General features: G+C 40.5%; 1 pseudogene across 1 annotated transcript in view; it reads left to right on the forward strand.

The window, feature by feature from the left end:
- The window catches only part of LOC145807207 (beta-glucosidase 12-like), a 73,653-nt pseudogene that overhangs the window by 43,743 nt on the left and 8,982 nt on the right, over positions 1-20,928 (forward strand). Inside the window, exons 4-6 of the transcript XR_014350305.1 lie at positions 12,668-12,743; positions 20,323-20,399; positions 20,514-20,601. The product of XR_014350305.1 is annotated as a beta-glucosidase 12-like (transcript). The remainder of the gene's footprint in view (positions 1-12,667; positions 12,744-20,322; positions 20,400-20,513; positions 20,602-20,928) is intronic.

A 20,928-nucleotide genomic window follows, 5' to 3' on the forward strand; every position in this document is an offset into this window, starting at 1 on the left:
GCAGCTGGAGGGAGAAGAAGGCCCAGCCAGGGTAGGGGGAGACCGCCTTGTGGGGATCGTAGAAGAGGCAGCCTTGCGCTCAGCAGCCAGATTCAATGAGGCTAAACTGCTGAGGGGGTTATGCTCCGCTCGAATGGAGGTAACCACCTTAGCAGGGGCTCTGCTGAGGAAGGCTTGGGCTGCAAAGCTCAAGGCAGATGAGGCCAAGGCTCAACTTGCAAGGTTGAAGCAGGAGAGCGCAAACTGGGAGAGTACCCACGCTGAGCTGCAAACGGTCAAGGTGGAGCTGGAGAACACACGCCGCCAGGTTGTGTCGCTCGAGTTCCAACTGGCTGGCGAGCAGAAGAGGTTGGATGAGGCCCAAAAAGCTTGCGCGGTCGCGGTCGAACGACATGAAGAAGCGATGAGCAGTAATGAAGAGCTGGTCAGGCAAAAGAATGAGGCAGACGTGAAGATTAGCAATCTGCAGAAGGAGCTGGAGGGCGAGCGTGCAAAGGCACTGGAAGAGAGGGAGAGCCTTCGAAGGAGTTGGAGGCAGAAAGGGCCAAGGCAACTGCTGAAAGGGCGTCCCTGAAGAAGGAGTGGGAAGAAGAGAGGGCTAAGGCAGCCTCTGAAACGGCGACCCTGCAGAAGGAACTGGACGAAGAGAGGGCGAAGGCAGCCTCTAAAACGGCCGCTTACCCCAATCTGTATTTGGCAGCAATGGATTAATTCAAGGGGTCTGCTGAGTTTCAGATGACAGTGGATGCCGCAGTCGCCAGCAGCTTGGCGAGGGAGGAGTCTGGGGGGGCAGGCCCATCGAGACGACCGCTGGGGGCAGAACTGAAGCGGAAGTGATTGAGAGCTTCCAACAGTTAGACTTCTATAAACACAAAATGGCTGAGTTCTGGGACAGTGGCTGGAAAATGTTCAAACGTAGGGCTGAAGAACTGTTCCCAGACTTAGACCTCAGTAGTGTAACAATTGGTGAAGATGATGTGGCCCAGACCCCCCTGGATGAGGGTATTGAAGAAGAAGACCTTGTCTCCAGTGAGGAGGAATGAGTGAAGTGAAGAAAGTTTGTACTTAATTGTTTTTTTTTTTTTGTGTTTGTTTTTGTTTTGAATGGCTGTAATGAACTCATGTACAAATTTCTAAATAAATAAAATTGCAATTATGTTTTCATTTGATTGTCTGTGCTTGTGCAGTTGAAATGAATGAGGCGTGGGTGAAGCGGGTGTATAACTCATTGTGAAGTGCAAAGTGAAGTTAAACTTGTAATAAGAACTAAATTTAAGAACTCCTCAGTGTAGAGTGAAGTTGAAGTTGTAATAAAAACTCAATGCAAAGTGAAGTTAAGAACTCCTCAATCCAGAGTGAAATTGAACTTGTAATAAAGACTCAATGCAGAGTAAAGTTAAGAACTCCTCAATGCAGAGTGAAATTTAAAATCTAATAAAATTATAAGTTTGTGTTTGCCACACTGCTGAAGTAGATTAGTAGTTTATTGGAGTGAGGCTTGGCTTGTAAGGAAACAGGCTGATTTGTAAGAGTTTGATTGAGAAGAAAATAACCTGACTTGTAAAGAAAACGTGTAAGAACATCTTTGGAATTTGACTAAGCAAAGAGTGGTGTAAAGACTTGGACCTGGAATTGTGACTAAGTGTGTCTACTAATTCCACAAGCATGAAGTGTGCATAGATGGCTTTGACCGAGCCCTGCACGCGTGCTCAGTTGGGGCTAAGCTATGATTCACTGACGTCGTAAGGAATTCAGTCTGAACTTGAAATTGTGGTGCTCGGTCCGGCTGAGACTTGTTATGCTTAGGCTGGCTGAGGCTTGGTCTGGCCGAGTGCTTCATGCTCAATCTGGCTGAGGCTTTATGATGCTCATTCTGGCTGAGGCTTTTTTATGCTCAGTCTGGCTGAGGCTTCATGATGCTCAGTCTGGCTGAGGCTTTATGATGCTCAGTCTGGCTGAGACTTTTCATGAGTGCTGCAATCAAAACGTCATTGAGACACCATACAGATAACTGAGATATATAATTGATGGCAGGGGAAGTGTAACCCAGTTAATTAAAAAGTTACATTGCGTAAGGAGATATCAAGAATGTGTAAATTTGCCGAAAAGAAAATACAATAACTGAGCGATACAAAAGTAGGAGCTTATTGAAAGTCACGTTTTAGGTGTTCGGCATTCCATGGGTGGAGGAGGTCTCGACCTTCCATGTCCTGAAGTCGGTAGGTGCCCGGACGTGGTCTAGCTTTCACAACGTAAGGTCCCTCTCATTTGGCTGCCAGTTTACCCTCAATCGGATTTTTGGTGGCAAGAGTTGCTTCTCTCAAGACAAGGTCCCCTACAGTGAACTCCCTTGGTCGGACTTTCCAGTTGTGGTGTGTTCTCATTTTCTATTGATATGAGGCCAGTCTAACAGTGGTGATCTCTCTAAGTTCTTCGATTAGGTCCAGGTCTGCCCGACGGAGCTCTTCGGTTTGTGCTGGATCCGGATGTAAAACCCTGGGAGTAGGCAGACCGACTTCTACTGGAATAATCGCCTCAGCGCCGTATGTTAAGCGGAAATGGGTTTCCCCAGTGGGAGTCCGAGCTGTAGTTCGGTAAGCCCAGAGTACATTCGGCAGTTCCTCAGCACAAAGTCCCTTAGCAGCTTCGAGCTTAGTTTTGATGATCTTCAGGAGAGAACGGTTGGTGACCTCGACTTGGCCATTGGCTTGGGGATGACCGGGGGAAGAGAAACATGGTTGAATGTGGAGGTCGGCACAGAACTTCCTGTACTTGGCGTTGTCAAATTGTTTATCGTTGTCAGAGACGATGGCCTGAGAGATGCCAAATCTGCAAACGATCGACTGCTAAATGAACTTAGTTGTGTTTCGCTCGGTAATGGTGGCAAGGGGTTCTGCCTCTACCCACTTGGTGAAGTAATCAATGGCGACGATCGCGAACTTGGTCTGACCTCCGCCGGTGGGAAGTGGACCGACCAAGTCGATCCCCCATTTGGCGAACAGATAAGGGCTACAAAGTGTGATCAACTCTGTAGGAGGAGCATGGGGGATGTTGGCAAAACGTTGACACTTATCACATTTGAGCACGAAATCAGTCGCATCTTGATTGAGAGTTGGCCAGAAATAACCAGTACGGAGTATTTTGTGGGCCAGAGACCTGCCGCTCGAATGATTACCACAAATTCCCTCATGGATTTCCCGCATTACATAGGTTGTTTGAGCCGAATTGAGGCATCGCAGGTATGGGCGTGAAAAACCACGTTTGTACAAGACCCCGGTGACCAGCATGTAATTGGACGACCGGGCCCTAACTTTGGCGGCCTGCTGTTGGTCATCTAGGAGTTCCCCCGTTGGCAAAAATAGGAAAATGTCGGAGGCCCAAGGGATGGGTTCGTTTTGGAGGAACTGCACTTCTTGTAAGTCGGGTGAGATGGCCGGGTGGGCTAGGTATTCGAGGCGGACACCATGGCTGAGTTCGGACTGGTCTGCAGAGGCCAACTGAGCCATCTCATCTGCCTTGGAGTTTTCCGCCCGAGGTATGTGCTTGATGTGGAAGGTATTGAAGAGGCGAACAAGGGGGAGGGCCATATCCCTGTAAGCCCGCATTGTGTCCTCCTTGGCATCGAATTCCCCGATAATCTGGTCGACGATGAGCTGGGAGTCGCTGAACACCCGGATGTGGCTGACTCCAATGTCCTTGGCGAGGCGGAGTCCTGCTATCAATGCCTCATATTCGGCCTCATTGTTACTGGCATTAAACAAGAAATGGAGAGCACATTTGAAATAGCCGCCCTCAAGGGCGGTGAGAATGAGGCCAGCCCCACTACCTTCCCTGCGGGATGATCCGTTCACGTTGAGAGTCCATGAATGTGGGTCTTCTAGCTCGGTAGGGGTTGGTGGGGGTGGGGGCGCAGCGGTTCGGGTAGGATTAGTGAATTCCAAGATGAAATCCGCAACAGCCTATCCCTTAATTGCTATTCGAGGCCGGTAGGAGATGTCAAACTGACTGAGTTTCACTGACCACTGCATGAGTCTGCCAGAAAGTTCTGGTTGTTGCATGACCTTCATCAAGGGTTGGTCGGTGAGAACCACTATGGAATGGGCCTGGAAATAAGGACGGAGCCATCTGGAGGCGGTGACCAAGGCCAAGGACAATTTTTCTAACAACGGGTAATTCTGCTCTGCTCCCCTGAGAGCTCGACTGATGTAGTAGACCAGCCGTTGGACAGAGTCGTCTTCCCTGATAAGAGCTGCACTGACTGCTGTGCTTGAGACGGCTAAATAGAGGAAGAGGGGCTCGCCCGTAATTGCTTGTGAAATGAAGGGGGGATTTGCCATGAACTGCTTCAACTGCTGAAAAGCTTCTTCAGATTCAGTTGTCTATTCAAAAGTTTGCCGAAGAACTTTGAAGAATGGTAGGCACTTATCTGTTGCGCGGGAAATGAAGCGGTTGAGGGCCGCAACTCGGCCAGTGGGCCTTTGAACCTCCTTAACCGTTCTGGGTGACTGCATCTCAATCAAGGCCTTGATCTTTTCAAGGTTAGCTTCAATGCCCCGCTGACTGACCATAAAACCCAGAAACTTCCCAGATCTTATACCGAAGGCGCACTTCTCTGGGTTGAGCTTCATTTGGTACTTGCGTAGGGTGGCGAAGGTCTCTCGCAGGTCGGACAGATGATCAATAGAGAGTTTGCTCTTGACTAGCATGTCGTCGACATAGACTTCCATATTTCGACCTATCTGATGATGGAAAACGGCATTGACCAACCGTTGGTAGGTGGCCCCAGCATTCTTCAGTCCGAATGGCATCACACGGTAGTGGTAGGTACCTCGGTCGGTAATGAAGGATGTATGTTCCCGATCGGACGGGTGCATCAGGATTTGGTTATACCTAGAGAAAGCATCCATGAAGCTGAGCATTTGATGACCGGTCGTGGCGTCGACCAGCAGATCTATGCGGGGAAGAGGATAGCTGTCTTTGGGACAAGCTCGGTTTAGGTCAGAGTAATCGACACAGAGTCGCCATTTGCCATTGTTCTTGCGGACTAGAACCACGTTTGACAACCATTTAGGGTAATCCAAGTTTTTGATGAATTGGGCCTTAAGGAGCTTGTCAACCTCTGCGGCTATAAGTGTATTGCGCTCTGGATGGAAGATGCGCTGCTTCTGGCAGTAAGGTCGGAAATGGGGTTCGATACTGAGGCGGTGAGTTATGAAAAAGGGGTCAATGCCCGGCATGTCTGAATGGGTCCAGGCAAATACATCATTGTGCTCGATCAGAAGGGCGGTAAGGTCGGCCTTGGCTTGGGGGGATAGTTGGCTGCCGATCTTGCAGTCTTCATAGGGTTGGTGGGATCGATGAGAACCTCAACGAGCTCCTCCACCGGTTCTCCTAGAACCAACTCGTCCTCATCTCGGACGTCAAGTCCTTCAATGATCATGGCCTCTTTCAGCTTGACTTCCTTGAGTGAGGTGACATAACATTCCCTGGCTACAGTCTGCTCTCCCCTTACTGTCCCTACGCCCAAGTTGGTAGGGAACTTTATGGCAAGGTGGTAGGTTGAAGTGATAGCTTGGAAAGCGTTGAGGGCGGTGCGGCCAAGGATGATGTTGTAGGCAGACGAACAGTCGACCACAAGGAAAGTGACCAACTTGGTAGTCTGCCGTGGGTATTCGCCGATGGTAAGGGGGAGATCGATGGAGCCGATGGAGATCACTCGGTTGCTAGAGAAACCGACCAAAGGGGTTTGGAGGGGAGACAGGCTTTCCTCCCCAATCTTGAGCTGGCGGAAGCAGTTGAGAAATATGATGTCTGAAGAACTGCCGTTGTCGATGAGAACCCGTCTGACCTTATAGTTGGAGAGGAGGGCAGAAATGACGAAAGGGTCATCATGAGGATAACGGATGCCTGTACAGTCGGTGTCCGTGAAGGTGATTGGCTCTGTCTACTGCTTGGGCTGTTTGGAGGGTCGGTCTACCGTGGCAACTGCTCTGTCTGAGCCTTGCCCTATCTTCTTGAGTTCTGCCCTCTAAGCGGAGCGGGATGGTCCACCACAAGCAAGGCCATCTAAAATGACTCAGATTTCACCAACTGGCGGAGGGGGATTACCTGGCGACCGAGGCTGTTATGGGGGGCGATCACGGCCTTGGTTAGGTTGGGCTGGCTGCCGGGGTGGGGTACGCCGGCGGTTGTTTCTAAGGGGCTCGGTTCTTTGCCTCTGCTGTGGGCGGGTGTCTGTGAACTAGCTGAGACGCCCTTGACGAATGAGGGTCTCGATCTGATCCTTGAGGTTGATGCAGTCATCAGTGTTATGGCCATGGTCCTAGTGGAAACGATAATATTTGGACTAGTCTTTCTGATTGGAAGGGATCCGTGAGGGTAGGGGCCATTTGAGGGTGTAGTCCCATTGGATCTGGTGGAGGACTTGTTCCATGGGAGAATTAAGGAGCGTGTACCGCTCGAACCAACCGGGCGGTCGGGCTGGTGCTGACCGGTCAGCGCGAGGAGGTCGGTCGGTATAGTGGGGTGTTTGGCTGCTATATTGGGTGTTTCTGGGTTCTGAGTCTTTTCTCTTTTCTCTAGGGGTCGGGTTTTTAGATATTGGATCCTGCCGAGCGGCTAGTGAATCTTCAGCATTCATGTATTTCTGGGCTTTGGAGAGTAGGGCTGCCATGGAGGTCGGGGGGTTTTTGGAGAGGGAGAAAAGGAAATCGAACGATCGTAGCCCGGCCATGAAAGCCGTGAGGATGACCTTGTCATCGTTTTCCGCTACTTGTAGGGCTTCGGTGTTGAAGCGGGTAACGAAACTGCGCAGCGACTCCCCCTCGGTCTGACGGATGTTGAGAAGTTGGGTTGCAGGGCGGCGTTGGCACTGGGCTCCAATGAAATGGCTAAGGAAGGAGTCGCTGAGATGCTGGAAAGTGGAGATAGAGTCTGCTGGTAACTGGCTGAACCACAGTCGAGCTGATCCCTTCAGTGTCACGGGGAAAGGCCGACACATGATCTCGTCAGGGAAGGCATGGAGGATCATGAGAGTACGGTAGGTCTCCAGATGGCCGACTGGGTCCGTCGTACCGTCAAAAGAGTCAATGGTGGGCATCTTGAACTTGGCGGGCAGAGGTTTGTCCCGGATGGAGGCAACAAATGATGAGCTTGCCGTGGTAGAGGGTTTATGCTGAATGTTCTGCATGACCCCTTGGAGCTGGAGCTTCATTGCTCGGAGTTAAGCGTCCCAGAGGGGAATGTGGTCACCATGGTCAGTCAATGGGGGCTGGACGCTGCTGGCTTCCCCTTCAGGGGCTGGTGCTACGACCGAAGGGTGTGGGGGTGGAGGTGGTAGATTTATATGCGGGGGAGGAGGTTGCAAACCTTCCAAGTTGGGTGGATAGGGTTGCGGAACAGTATGGCTCGGGGCTCTTTCTTGGTTGGGTGGAATATCTGGAGGTGGTAGAGGAGGCATCGGAAGGTTTCTTTGGAGTAAAGCATTTATCAGGGCCTGGTTTTGTTCGGCCATGCAGTTAATGCTGTTGGTAAGCTCAATGATATACTGTGGTGGGTTGTTTGGATTGGGAGGGTCGGTTTGATGGTCGGTAGCATTATGGTGAGAAGCCATGTATCTAGTCGTGACCATACACTTGGATGGGTAGGAGGAAAAGGTTGTTAGGACAGGGTCTCCAGCGACAATGAGCACAACTGGTGTCCGGATAAGAACCACCTTCCCACAGACGGCGCCAACTGATGATACTGTTTGTTCCAGTGAATGGATCAGACTGGTCCAAGCTCCTCAAGCCCACGTCCAAATGATCAAGCCCACCGGATAACCTGCAAACAAGTTCAACGGGGAACTGGGTAGTCCCCCAGTGAACCCTCCGACGAGCAAGTTAGGGAGAGAAGTGGAGTGTAGAGAGAGAGATTAGAGATAGAAAAGCTTAACCTTCTTCTTGTCTTCAACGTTTGCTTATATCCTTTGGTTATCATTTCGCTGTCCCTTCCGACCTGTCCTCCTCGCCGAAAGTCTATGTTGTAGCTTACCTTGTTCAGGGTAAAGGGGTCCTGTTCCGACGGAGAGGTGTTGTCGTAATAAATACTGTGATGGGCTGCATTAATGGTGATGTGCAGTGGCAATAACTTTGCAGATCTTTGTCTACTGATGTGGCTCGTCCTTCACCTGCCGTGTGTCTGAATGTCATTGGCTCTTTATGCCATGTTGGACTCCAGCTATCCTGGACCTCACCAACTGGGTTATGCATTGGGCTCCAAGTGATGGGCTTGGATTGTTCATAGTGATTTGTGGCCTTTATGGGCTTATACACGTCACCAATAAACACACAATCTACTGTTTTTGATCCAATCTTAGTCTTTTTAGGAACAGGAACTTCAACTTTTGCCAAACGCCCCCACACTTTCAAGTATTTGTAGGAAGGCGGTCGACCTTTCCACAATTCATAAGGAGTGTTGTTGGTTTTCTTGTGGGGTATTCTGTTAAGAACATAATTAGCAGACAATATTGCTTCCCCCCACAAGTTATGTGGTAAGCCTAAACTTAGTAACATGGCATTCATCATTTCTTTAAGGGTCCTATGCTTTCTTACAGCAATTCCATTTTGCTGAGGAGAGGGTGTTGTAGTTTGGTAAATAATGCCATGTTGTGCACAAAATTCATTTAATGGTGCATCATATTCACCACCCTTATCATTTCTAACCATTTTAATGGTTTTACCAAGTTGATTTTTAACTTCTGTTTTGTAGAGTTTAAACATTTCTAAGGCTTCATCTTTACTTCTAAGTAAATAAACATAACAATATCTTGTGCAATCATTGATAAATGTAATGAAATACTTTTTGCCTCCTCTAGTTTGAATAAATTTTAGATCACATACATCAGTATGAATTAATTCTAGAGGTTCGGTTTTTCCTTCAACCGATTTAAATGGAGCCTTAGTTAGTTTCGCTTCTACACAAACTTCACATTTATGATTAGGATTAATTTCAAACTTTGGTATATAATCCAAGCCAATTAATCTACGCAAAGCGTCATAATTTACATGTCCTAATCTACCATGCCATAAATTCGACTCAAGAATATAAACAAAAGATGTGTTATTTTTATTCATAGCAACTTTCGGTACAACTGTCATTACATTCAACTTAAAGAGACCATCACTCATGTATCCCTTACCAACATACATACCACTCTTTGTTAATACAAATTTATCAGACTTGAAAACAAGCCTAAAACCATTTTTACTTAACAAAGAACCAGAAATTAAATTCTTTCGGATGTCAGGTACATGCAGTACGTTGTTGAGGGTCAGTTCTTTCCCTGATGTCATCTTCAAGATCACTTTCCCTTGTCCAGCCATAGTAGAAGTAGAAGTAGAAGAATTTCCCATGAAAAGTTGTTCACCATTTGCAGTCTCATTGTAGGTAGTGAATATCTTCTTATCCGCACAAATGTGACGAGTTGCCCTAGTGTCAACCCACCATTCTTTGGGATTTCCAACCAGATTAGCCTCAGACACCACAGCAGAGAGGTTGATGTCATTCACTCTGTCAGAGATGTAATCTAATTCAGTTACATTGGCCTGATTAGTAGTCTTCTTGCTTGTACTTCCATGATCCTTCTTAGGGCGGCGGCAGTCAGAAGCTCGATGTCCAGTCTTGCCACAGTTATAGCATTTTCCTTTAAACTTCTTGTTGCTATCGCCTTGTTTAGGACCATCGCCAGTAAACTTCCTTTTTTTATTATATGGTTTATGAACTTGTTCAACCACATTAGCCTTGGAATCAATGGGATTTTTCCCATTCCTCTTTTCAGCCTTTTGGTTATCTTTCTCAATTCTCAGTCTTACAATAAGTTCATCCATGGTCATCTCTTTGCGTTTATGTTTTAAATAATTTTTGAAATATTTCTAAGCCGGTGGTAACTTTTTCACTAGAGCAGCGACTTGGAAAGACTCGCTTAGAAACATACCCTCAGAATGAATATCATGTAAAATTAATTGAAAACTTTGAACTTGAGAAATTACCGTTTGGAAGTCTACCATAACAAAGTCCAGAAATTTACTGACAACAAATTTCTTTGTGTCGGCATCCTCTGTCTTGTATTTCTTCTCCAAGAATCCCACAATTCTTTTGCTGGCTTCAAAGGACTGTAAACATTATACAGCATGTTGTCAAGGCCATTGAGGACGTAGTTTATGCATAGGAAATCTGAATGTTTCCAAGCATCTACAGTGGCAACAACTTGCCAATCACTTTCACCCTCTTTAAGTGCTGGAGCCTCTTCATGGAGAAACCGGGTCAAATTAAGAGTTGTAAGATAGAACAACATCTTCTGCTACCATCTCTTAAACTCGGTACCGTTAAATTTTTTCGATTTTTCTCCATGATTTATTGGTACATGAACATGGTTCTGGATAGGGACCGGTGTTGGTGTAACAATTGAAGTACCACTTCCAGTTGCAGTTTCAGTAGCAGTAGCCATAATCTCTGATTACAAAAATTAGGAAAAAAAATTAAAACACAAATTAATTTTCTAGTTACTAAAACCAGAAAATAAATTATAACACAAAATAATTTATTTTCCTTGTTACTAAAACTTAGAAAAATAAAATATCACAATAATTTTCTGTAACACAAAATTAATATTCTGCAATTGTTAATGACACCAGTATATTACTACTATCTGTCAAAGAAAAGAGACAGTATATTACTACTGTCTATCAAATAGCATAAATCACTATTTGTTTTTCCAACCAGAATATGTCTTTTGAAATCACAAAAAATTAAATACAATGAAGATACCAAAAATATGTTTGTCTTAAGATTGTTAGACAATCTTCACTGTATTCAAATAGATTAAATTCTGTTGTGTACTAAACAACAACAAGAATATAAAGAAATAAAAGAAATGAGAGAATATGTTTAATTACAAAAATCAAACTAGAAATAGAAATAAATAAATAAAAACAGATTTTATTTTGTTACAAAAATAAAATTAAAATATGATTTAATAAACAAATAAAACAGAATAATAAATTAAACAACTTACTTGATTAATTTCTTATAATAAATATCTGATCATGTCCAGTGTTTGACACTGTGTCCTTAAGACAGATTCGTCCTCTCCACGGTGCTTTCAGAATGTGGACGTCTATCTCCCAGGATGAAATGATCTACTACAAACAATAGCAGCACTACAAATTGTTTGCCTAACGAACACACTAGGTGTTTATACTCTTTCTCACAAAAATTAAATGCAGCAAAATGAATAATAAACTTACAGAGGTGAAGTACGAATTTTTTGAATGTAAACATCAAATGAAGGATGTCCTATTTATAGATGTAGTGGTGGCTGCAGGTTTTGAATTAAACAGGTGCAAACCTGTTTGAACAGGTATGATTGGTTTTGAATTTAAACAGATTTGAATCTGTTCAAAAATTCAAACAGATAAAAAATGGGAAGGGCCCTATTTAGGTGTACAATAAAACCGGACTAGTTTATTTTCGGAATTAATTTGAATTCTGGATTTTAATTTTTCCAAAAAATAAAATTCAATTCAAATATTTTTGACCCAAAAAGAAAGGTATTAGGCTAGACAAGCCCAACCCAACTTCACACCACACACCCGCGCCCAAGTCCAGGCCCAGCCCAGCCTGAACGGTGGTGCGTGCGCGTGTGGTGATTTTTGGGTCCAATGGGTCTAGCCCATTTTGCCCATAACCTCCCTCTCTAAAACACTTGGGTACCCCTTGGGGCACACCCCAAGTTCCAATCCCATGCCTTATAAACCCTCCAAAACTTCCCACCAAATCAATGTAGGACAAGCTTTATTCAAACCTTTAAGGATTTTTCACCAAAACTCCATTTTCATGGAGCATACTTTGGCTTCAATTTCCTATTCATCCGATAATGGTTTTGAGTAATCAAATATACCACGTGAATCACAACGCGGCATAGAATGCGTTACCATTTTGACCGGCGAAAATCGACGCACGGGGCCCACTTAAAAAATAGACTAAACTTAGGAAAAAATTCTGGTTTTGCCAGAATTTTCCAACCATTTCCAACAAAAATTTTGAAAATGTCACTAATAAATGGATTTTTAAGGATAAAATAATTTGATATCAAAATGGTTTATTTTTTTAGACAAAAAATTTGGTCCCCAAAAGATAAGAATTCATCACTAATGTCTAATTTTTGTTACTAAAAATATAATAATGATAGTTTTCATAGTAAAAATATTTAGCTCCTAAAAAATAATTTTATCTCTAAATTTTAACTTCTAAAACTTTAATTTTTTGTTGTGGATACACGGCATCACAAGGTCTGTGTTTGGCCATGTTTCTAGGAGGGAGGCTAGTGGTTATTGAGATTATTTTGCTCCCTTTTATGGCACTTCAATGGGTTTAATTTCTTGCCCAATTATTTATCTATTTATTTATTATTTTTTACCTAAGGCCTAGGTGCTGTTTTTGTTCAGTTAGATTGATCTGTGATTTTTCAGCATTATTTTGCTGCTCTCTTTGTTTTTATTATTTATTATTATTCATGTATGTATTGACATGTACCTGTGTAGTGCTCTTTATTTTACATCAATATATTTCTTTTTTGCCAGTTTAAAAATAATAATTATAGTGCTAACTTTATTTAAGCATGCCACAGGAAGATATAATGATTTTGAAGGAAATGGGTCTAGATGCTTACAGATTCTCAATCTCCTGGTCAAGAACATTGCCAAGTATTACATTTCTTCTTCTTATTTCATGTGTATATCTAAGTGATTAGAAATATGAAATGTTTTTTTATTTTAAATAGAAGATAAAAAAAAAACAATATAAAAACAACCCTTGACGTTTGATAAAAAACAAAAAATATTTGTGATTTAAAAAATAACAAATCTTCCTGAAATTTGGGATCAAATCACAATCAATCATATATTGGAGTCACTAGGATTAAAGACAACTAGGTTTCAACTTTTATGCATGTCAAATTTTAAAATTATCTTCATCAGTAGATAATGTAGTTTTCCATGAATTCAACACATATTTAACTTTTAGACTTTTTAATCTTGGTTATGAAGGCAATTTTAGTGTTTAGTCACATTGAAATGGGAGTTTTTTTAGTAAATCCCATTCTTAAGATCTATGTTTCATCTAATCCATATTCCTTTTGAGTATTATATCAAGTCTTTTTTATTTATTTATTTATTTATTTTGGATTAAAAGAAAATCCATTGAAGGAAACCAAATCGACACTTACAGAGACCATCTAAAAATAGAACTTACACCAAACAAAGTAGAGATATTACAATAAGCATATAGGAGGGGAAAAAATATGAATATATTCAGACGCATATTTCGTGCTATTGCTCGTACTGCAAAGTAGAACCAATCCTAAGGTATGTCTGAGATAAAACATATGTTTCACCACAGAGTCCTATTTTTAAGTCCTATTTGGTTTAATATGACCAAATATTCTATTAAGTTCTGTTCGGCAATAGATACAAGTATTTTATTAAGTCATATTTGATTTAATATGACCAAATCATTATTATAACTTTCTGTGCTTGTTTCTATTTTAAAATTAATACACAATAAAAATAATAATAATTCCTTATTCGATGAAGAAAATCTCTTCCTTATTCCATGAAAAAAAATTCTCATCATTCTAGAAAAAATCTCATCATTCCAAGAATATAATCTCTCCCTTATTCCATGGAGAAAAACTATTCTAGGGGAAAAAAATCTCTCCCTTATTGAAAAAATCTCTTACATTCTCAAAATCCTAAATCGTCTCACTAAATATTGATGTGAACTTTCACATTACAAATGCAAGCTAATAAATAACACATTCTCATGGAACCATACATACACTCAATATTACATGAGTGTGTGAACATTAACATTGTGTACAACTACCTATTTATATTACAGAATTAATATGAACATCTACATATCTATTTACATACTATGTTCATGCTAGTATATACAACTAATCTTCGAAGAAATAAAACATATACCAAAGTACAATGTGAATGTTTACAATAAATAACAAACATACAATTAACCTTCAAAAAAAATAAAACTCATATCAAAATACAATGTGAATATTCATAATTTAAAATTAACATACAATTACCCTTAAAAAATTACATTCATACTAATGTGGACATTCACACTATAACATGAAAACATAAAACAAAATTAAAAAGAGTAAAAATCGACTACTTTGATTGTTTAATGATAACAAAGATGATTGTTCAACCAATAAGTATAGTAACAAAAACAACAAACATACAATTAACTTTCAAAAAAATAAAATTCATACTAAAATACAATATGAATGTTCACAGTTTACAATTAGCATACAATTAGCCTTGAAAAACACTAAACTCATACCAACGTGAACATTACACTACAACGTGAAAACACGAAACAAAATTTTAAAAAGTGAAAATCGAATATTTCGATTGTTCAATAGCAATACAAATGATTGCTCAAGCAAAAATCATATATAGTAACAATCAATATATTAAAAACCATCAAACAATATAAAAAAAAATCATCAAATAGTTCATTATTGAAGCAGCTTTTTAGAAACAATATGTATATAATCAACTCCGGCATAATACCAATGAATAAACTATACAATATCAGTGACTACACAAATTGACGAAGAGACTACGGTTTATTTATAACAATGGCAAAAAAAATGATTGTTAATCACCGATTTACCATCATCTCTATTGTGAGTCCATATCTCCATCATTGGTCTACATGTACAACTAACCTTCTTTTCCAAATATTTTTCCATGACAGGACCTTATTGTAAAATAATGGTGAAGATCTTTGATCAAGTGAATTCCCCCGCATTGAGGCAAAGAAAATATTAAGAATAATAATCTTCTATATTTATATACAGTATTTTGTATGTATCATAAATGAAATATATCTAATAATAATTTTCTCTCTCTAGATATGTGGTATAATATATATATTACAATAAAAGCTTATAAGGGTAAAATATTCCACATAGTACTTCTAGTGTGAGAAAAAAGACTTATTGGAATATAAGTTCAAATGTGTGGGACTAGATGGAACACAAGAATACTTTGTGGACTTATTGGCCTATAAGTCCTCTAAATGAGATTTATAAATAAATCTCTCAAGCTCAATACCCCTTCCCGTCCCCCCCTTCCCCTCATTCAATTCTTTTTGTTACAACTATTAAATTTTATATCTGTAACTTATGGCTCACTTAATCCCATAGATATTTTTATAATTCAATAAGTCCTATGCAACATCAAAATTTTCCAAATGAAAAGTACCCACATTTGGAAACGTAAAATGTGTATGTGAATATGATATTTCAAATTGCAAAATCATAGTTGTTGAAAAATCTAGAAATCCCCTAGATATTGATCCTTTGTTCCAAAGACCAATAGTAACCATAGCACACTTGAGCTCTTCCTCCTTTTTGATCATTAGTTCTTCCAAAGCAACTTGTGACATCTCGAGAGATTCAATCTTTTCTTCATACATGGCATGGGTTTGCAGTAGCTCATTCCTCTCTGTCTCACAAGTCAACAGTTTTGCACAAAGAACTTGTCGATCATCAGCTACCTTGATGGCATTAATTCTGGCCTCGGAAATCTCCTCCTTAAGTTTGGCAATGCCGTAATCTTGGAATCTATATCACAATCCTCATCAGAATCCTCTCTAACTTTATGAGCACTACTAAAAGCAATATCTTTTTGTTTCGTTTTGAAATTCCTGTGTGCCTCATAAGTTTGGAGATTTCCAACCAACTGATCCAGCTGGAGATTTCGTTTTAAATCCCCTAGATGTTGATTTGTGATTATGTATCAATTTTAAGCAGAATATAACAATCCCAATCAAACAATCAAGACAAAGAGACACAACGATTTAACGTGGAAAAAACCACAATTGGACACCTCCAACTGTGATAAAAAAACCACGGGCAACAGCCACAAGAACAATCCACTAAGAAGATTTAAAGGAATTACACAGGTATACTCTCAATTACCTAGCGAATCCACAACGCCTAATTGAACCAACCTCTATGTGCCTCTTCCAACCCCATCTTCACCTCGGAATTGTCTTTACGATGAGCCACCCCGGAATCCACCAAAGCTTCAGGCTCGAATTCTTCAGAATCCACCGAAGAACAACTCTCTCTTTTGTATAGCAAACAAAAACCTTTGATGTACTCTCTTTTAAACCATGAGTTGAATACTCAATAAAACATCAAAGAAAACTCACAAAGTATCCCCAGATATAAACCCTAGAAACCAAAAAGAAGATCTGGAGTCGTAATCCTAAAATCTGACCCAACACGCGAATTTATAGAATCTGTCCCGCGATCTCCGCTCGAGCGCCCAACAGCCCGCTCGAGCGTCTTCAGTAAAATCTGCGCGTGATATAACAGAGGTCCGCTCGAGCGCCAGAAAGCCCGCTCGAGCGTGAAATCACACATCTCAGTACTTTTGCAGGCGACCAAAAACTGCTGGAACCAGGGATTATACGCTCGAGCGCGGGTATGTCCGCTCGAGCGGACAGGCAATTTTGAATGCATTTTTGCATTTTGCTTCGGGGGCGCTGCCCCTCGACCCCGCCGTGGCGCTGCCCCGGACCCGTCAAGGGGCGCTGCCCTAGACCCGCCAAGGGGCGCTGCCCCCTGGACCCCCGCGAGCTGACCGGGCAGCTCGATCCCCGTCATAATCAGCGAAGTGGCAATCTTGAAAGCTTTATCATCACAAACTTCTCTGAAATGCTTGATTCGGGTTGGATTCGCATCTAACAACTCATAGCCTCACTGAAATAAAAATGCGAATAAAATTACAACTCAAAGGAGTTTTGTCAAACGGGAATGCCAAGAAATAAAACCTAACAGTTGTCATACTAGGTCCCATTGTCATATTTTAAGAATGACACATTTGACAAAAGTTTAATAAGACAATAATGCACACATTAAAGTGATTATCCCATTATCACATTTTAAGAATGACACAATTGGCATTTTAAGAATGATGTCCAATTGTCACATTAATTTTAAGAATGACACATTTGACAAAAGTTTATACCCACATTTGGAAACCAAACGTAGTATAACCCAAGAATCTCTAGGAAATATAGTGAAATGATCTCACGGTGTACATTTTCAAATTCAATGGGATTGTGATTGTCCACAAAAAAATTCATAGGACTTTTCAAAACACACTTTTATGGGATGGGATTTCTAGGTAAATTACCCTTAATAAAACTACCTTTAAAAACAAAAACTCTAAATGTAAAACAAGAAAACTTATCTACTGACTCATTCTACTTGCTACCAACTCACTTGTTAGTGCCCACTGCCATCAACCCTCCCAACCCATCAACCATTGACACCACCCTCTTCCCCATCTATTGCTTCCATTTGTTACGATACCATTCATCTTCCATCACACCCACTACTAGCTTATTGACTCCCTCAAACCCTATCCCTGCCACCTCCTTCCTAGTCAACTCCTATCTCACCATCTCGACACCCTAACCTCTTCCCACCACTTCTAATCCCATTTTTCCTTTGCCAACACCCTCTCTTCTATGAAACCCTACAACCACCAAACACTACCACCCTCCACCCACAAACCTTTAGATTTGAATACCCTAGGCCTCTCCCTTAAAAGTCTCTCCCTATGTCTCTCTCATACATGATTTGCAAAGGTAAGTCAATTGGGGTTTCGTGATTATAAGAGGAATGGATTGAGGCTAGCAAGAAAGCTAGTAGGTATCATTGTGGTAGAGAAGTGGGTAACATATAAGAGAGGGACTAGGGTGGTGGTTGGAAGTGGTGCTAGTTGTGGGTTAAGTTTTGCAGGGTTAGAGACGTCAAGATAATATGCAAGGTTAGATATGAGAGTATTTTGGAATATGGGGCGAAAAAAGGGGAAAACAAAAATCCAAATTTTAAATGAGTTTGAAAATGTGGGTGTGAGAAGAAGAATTTGTGGTGTAAACATAGACTCCCTTTTGGAACACGGCACTAAAAAATGTTAACATCAAACAATTTTCTTCCAAATTTTCCTTAAGTGTATCAAGAGTAAAGATTCTAAGGTATTGGTGAAGGATGAAGAGATTAAGGATAGATGGAGAAACTATTAAATGAGAAACATGGAGATACGTCAATAGGAGAAGAAATATCCAGTAATACGATAAAGCAAGACTACAGGTTCTATTGCAGGATTATGAACTTGAAGTAGAGATTGCACTTAAGAAGATGAAATCAAATAAGGCTTTAGAACCCAATGATATCCCTATTGAAGCTTGGAAGCGTTTGGGTAAAAAGGGGTTGCTTGGTTGACTAGGTTGTTCAGCAAAATTTTGTTGACTAGGAACATGCCAGATGAGTGGAGGAAGAGTATTTTAGTGTCAATCTATAAGAATAAAGGAGATGTTCAGAATTGCAACAACTATAGAGAAATCAAGCTAATGTGTCATATAATGAAAGTGTGGGAGAAGGTGACGGAACACCGATTGCGAGATATAACAGAGGTGTCAGAGAATCAATTTGAGTTTATGCCTAGTAGGTAAACAATGGAAGTTATCTATCTTTTGAGGAGAGTAGTAGAAAGTAAAGAGAAAATAAAAGAGACATTCATATGGTGTTTATCGACTTTGAGAAAGCATATAATAGAGTGTCTTGGGATATAATATAGTGGGTGTTAGAGAAGAAATGAGTGACAAAAGGTTACATTGATGTGATTAGGGACATATATGAAGGGGTGACGACCACTATTAGATTGCTTGCTGGAGAGACAAATGAATTCTCTATCACTGTAGGGTTACACCAAGGATCTACCTTGAGTCCTTATCTTTTTGCTTTAGTTATGGATGAGTTGACGAGAAATATTCAGGATGACGTGCCATGGTGTATGCTTTTTGCAAACGATATCATGCTAGTGGATGAAACTAGAGAAGGAATTAACACAAAGTTGGAGATTTTGAGAAAAGCACTTGAATTTAAAGGATTCCGGATAAGCAAAACTAAAATAAAGTACATGGAGTGTAAATTTAATAACAGTAACAATGAAAGCATGAGAGAGGTGAAGATTGAAAACCAAGAACTGCTTAAGAGTGAACATTTTCGTTATTTAAGGTCGATTATCACAACAGCGGGGAGATTGATACGGATGTGACCCATAAGATTAAGGTGGGATGGTGTAAGTGTAGAAGTGTGTCTGGGGTACTGTGCGATAAACAAATGCCCACTAGACTAAAAATTAAGTTCTATAGAACAACTATTAGACCAGCGATATTGTATAGGACGGAGTGTTGGGCAACCAAGAAACAACATGTAAATAAGATGAGTGTGGTTGAGATGAGGATGCTAAGGTGGATGTGTGGCAAGACTAAACAAGATAGAATTAGGAATGAGTGTATGCGGGAATGGGTAGGAGTAACACCAATAGAAAATAAGTTGAGAGAGAATCAATTGAGATGGTTTGATCATATTTAACAGAGACCAACAAAGACAGTAGTAAAGAAAGGTGATGCAATGACAGTAGATGGAAGTGTTAGGGGATCAGGTAGGCCTAGATTAACGTTGGCTAGCATTCTAAATAGAGATATGGATATACGTAATTTGACTAACGAAATGGCCTTTGATAGAGCCGCATTGAGAAGAAGGATTCATATAGTAGATCCTATTTGATGGGACTTAAGGCTTGGTTTGGTTTGTAAACTTCAAACCTCATGATTTTTTCTTTTTTAATTTTTTGAAAGGGAAATGCTAACCACCTTGTAATGTTCATATATCAAAATATGTGAAAATATTTAAAAACATATAGTAAAAAAATGTGTGGAATTATATCAAATATGTATTGAAATTTTAAACTTTTTGACATTATTTGGTTTGTAACGAATTGCCAATGGACAGTTATTCACAAGACTACTTTTCAAATCACAGGATTTATTATTATTTTTTTCTACTTTTTTTTTCCATTTTTTTTTTTTTTGGTATGTTCACCTTTTGCTCTTAAACATATGATAGAAGAATATCGGGCCGCAAAAACGAAACATAAACATAATGAAAGAAAATAAAGAAAAAAAGAAAAGAAAAGATGTGCAAATGAAAAAAAAAATGCTAGTTTTAGGAATCCCAAATATCATGTGTTTCCATCGTTTAATCAAAATATCTTAAAATATGTGATATCTCAATGGAATGTTATAATCCTTTCAATCAATCGATCCCATTTTATTTATTTGGTTTCTATTTTTTTTTTTTTTTTTCTTTTCAAAATTTGGAATTATTAGATGGAAAGTTTAGTGGAGGTGTAATGAAGAAGGAATCAAATACTACAACAACCTCATAGATGAGCTTCTTGCCAATGGTTATTGATTCAACCTCAACTCTTTCATAATCTATTTAACAAGTCAAAATGCATATATATATATATAGATATTCTTATGTGAAGACATATGTTTATGCTAAATTATATATGCAGGTATAAAGCCCTTTGTGACTCTCCTTCATTTTGATGTTCCCCAAGCTTTGGAAGATGAGTATGGAGGCTTCTTAAGTTCTCGAATTGTGTAAGTCAATCATGTTACTTTCATCATATGATCCGTCTGTATAACTGCCTATAAAAGACATTTAAAAGTTGTTTTTGAATTTTTAAAGAACTATTTTTACATAAATGAAAACTACATGTGTGTTTTCAAAGTATTCATTGTTTTATTTTTAAAAATACAATTATGAAAACACTATCAGACAGACCATTATCTAAGATGTGTTTACACTGCTAAGAGTACTTGTATAATCTAGACATTGCTACTACATTTCTACCATATCATCCAAATCGAAGTGTTGTTGAGCCTTTAAGCTCATAAGGCTAGGCTTAAATGAAGCCATGTCAACCT

The sequence above is a fragment of the Camellia sinensis genome, chromosome 14 (assembly GCF_055761805.1).
Source record: "Camellia sinensis isolate YWXY chromosome 14, ASM5576180v1, whole genome shotgun sequence".
In the NCBI taxonomy this organism is placed as follows: domain Eukaryota; kingdom Viridiplantae; phylum Streptophyta; class Magnoliopsida; order Ericales; family Theaceae; genus Camellia; species Camellia sinensis.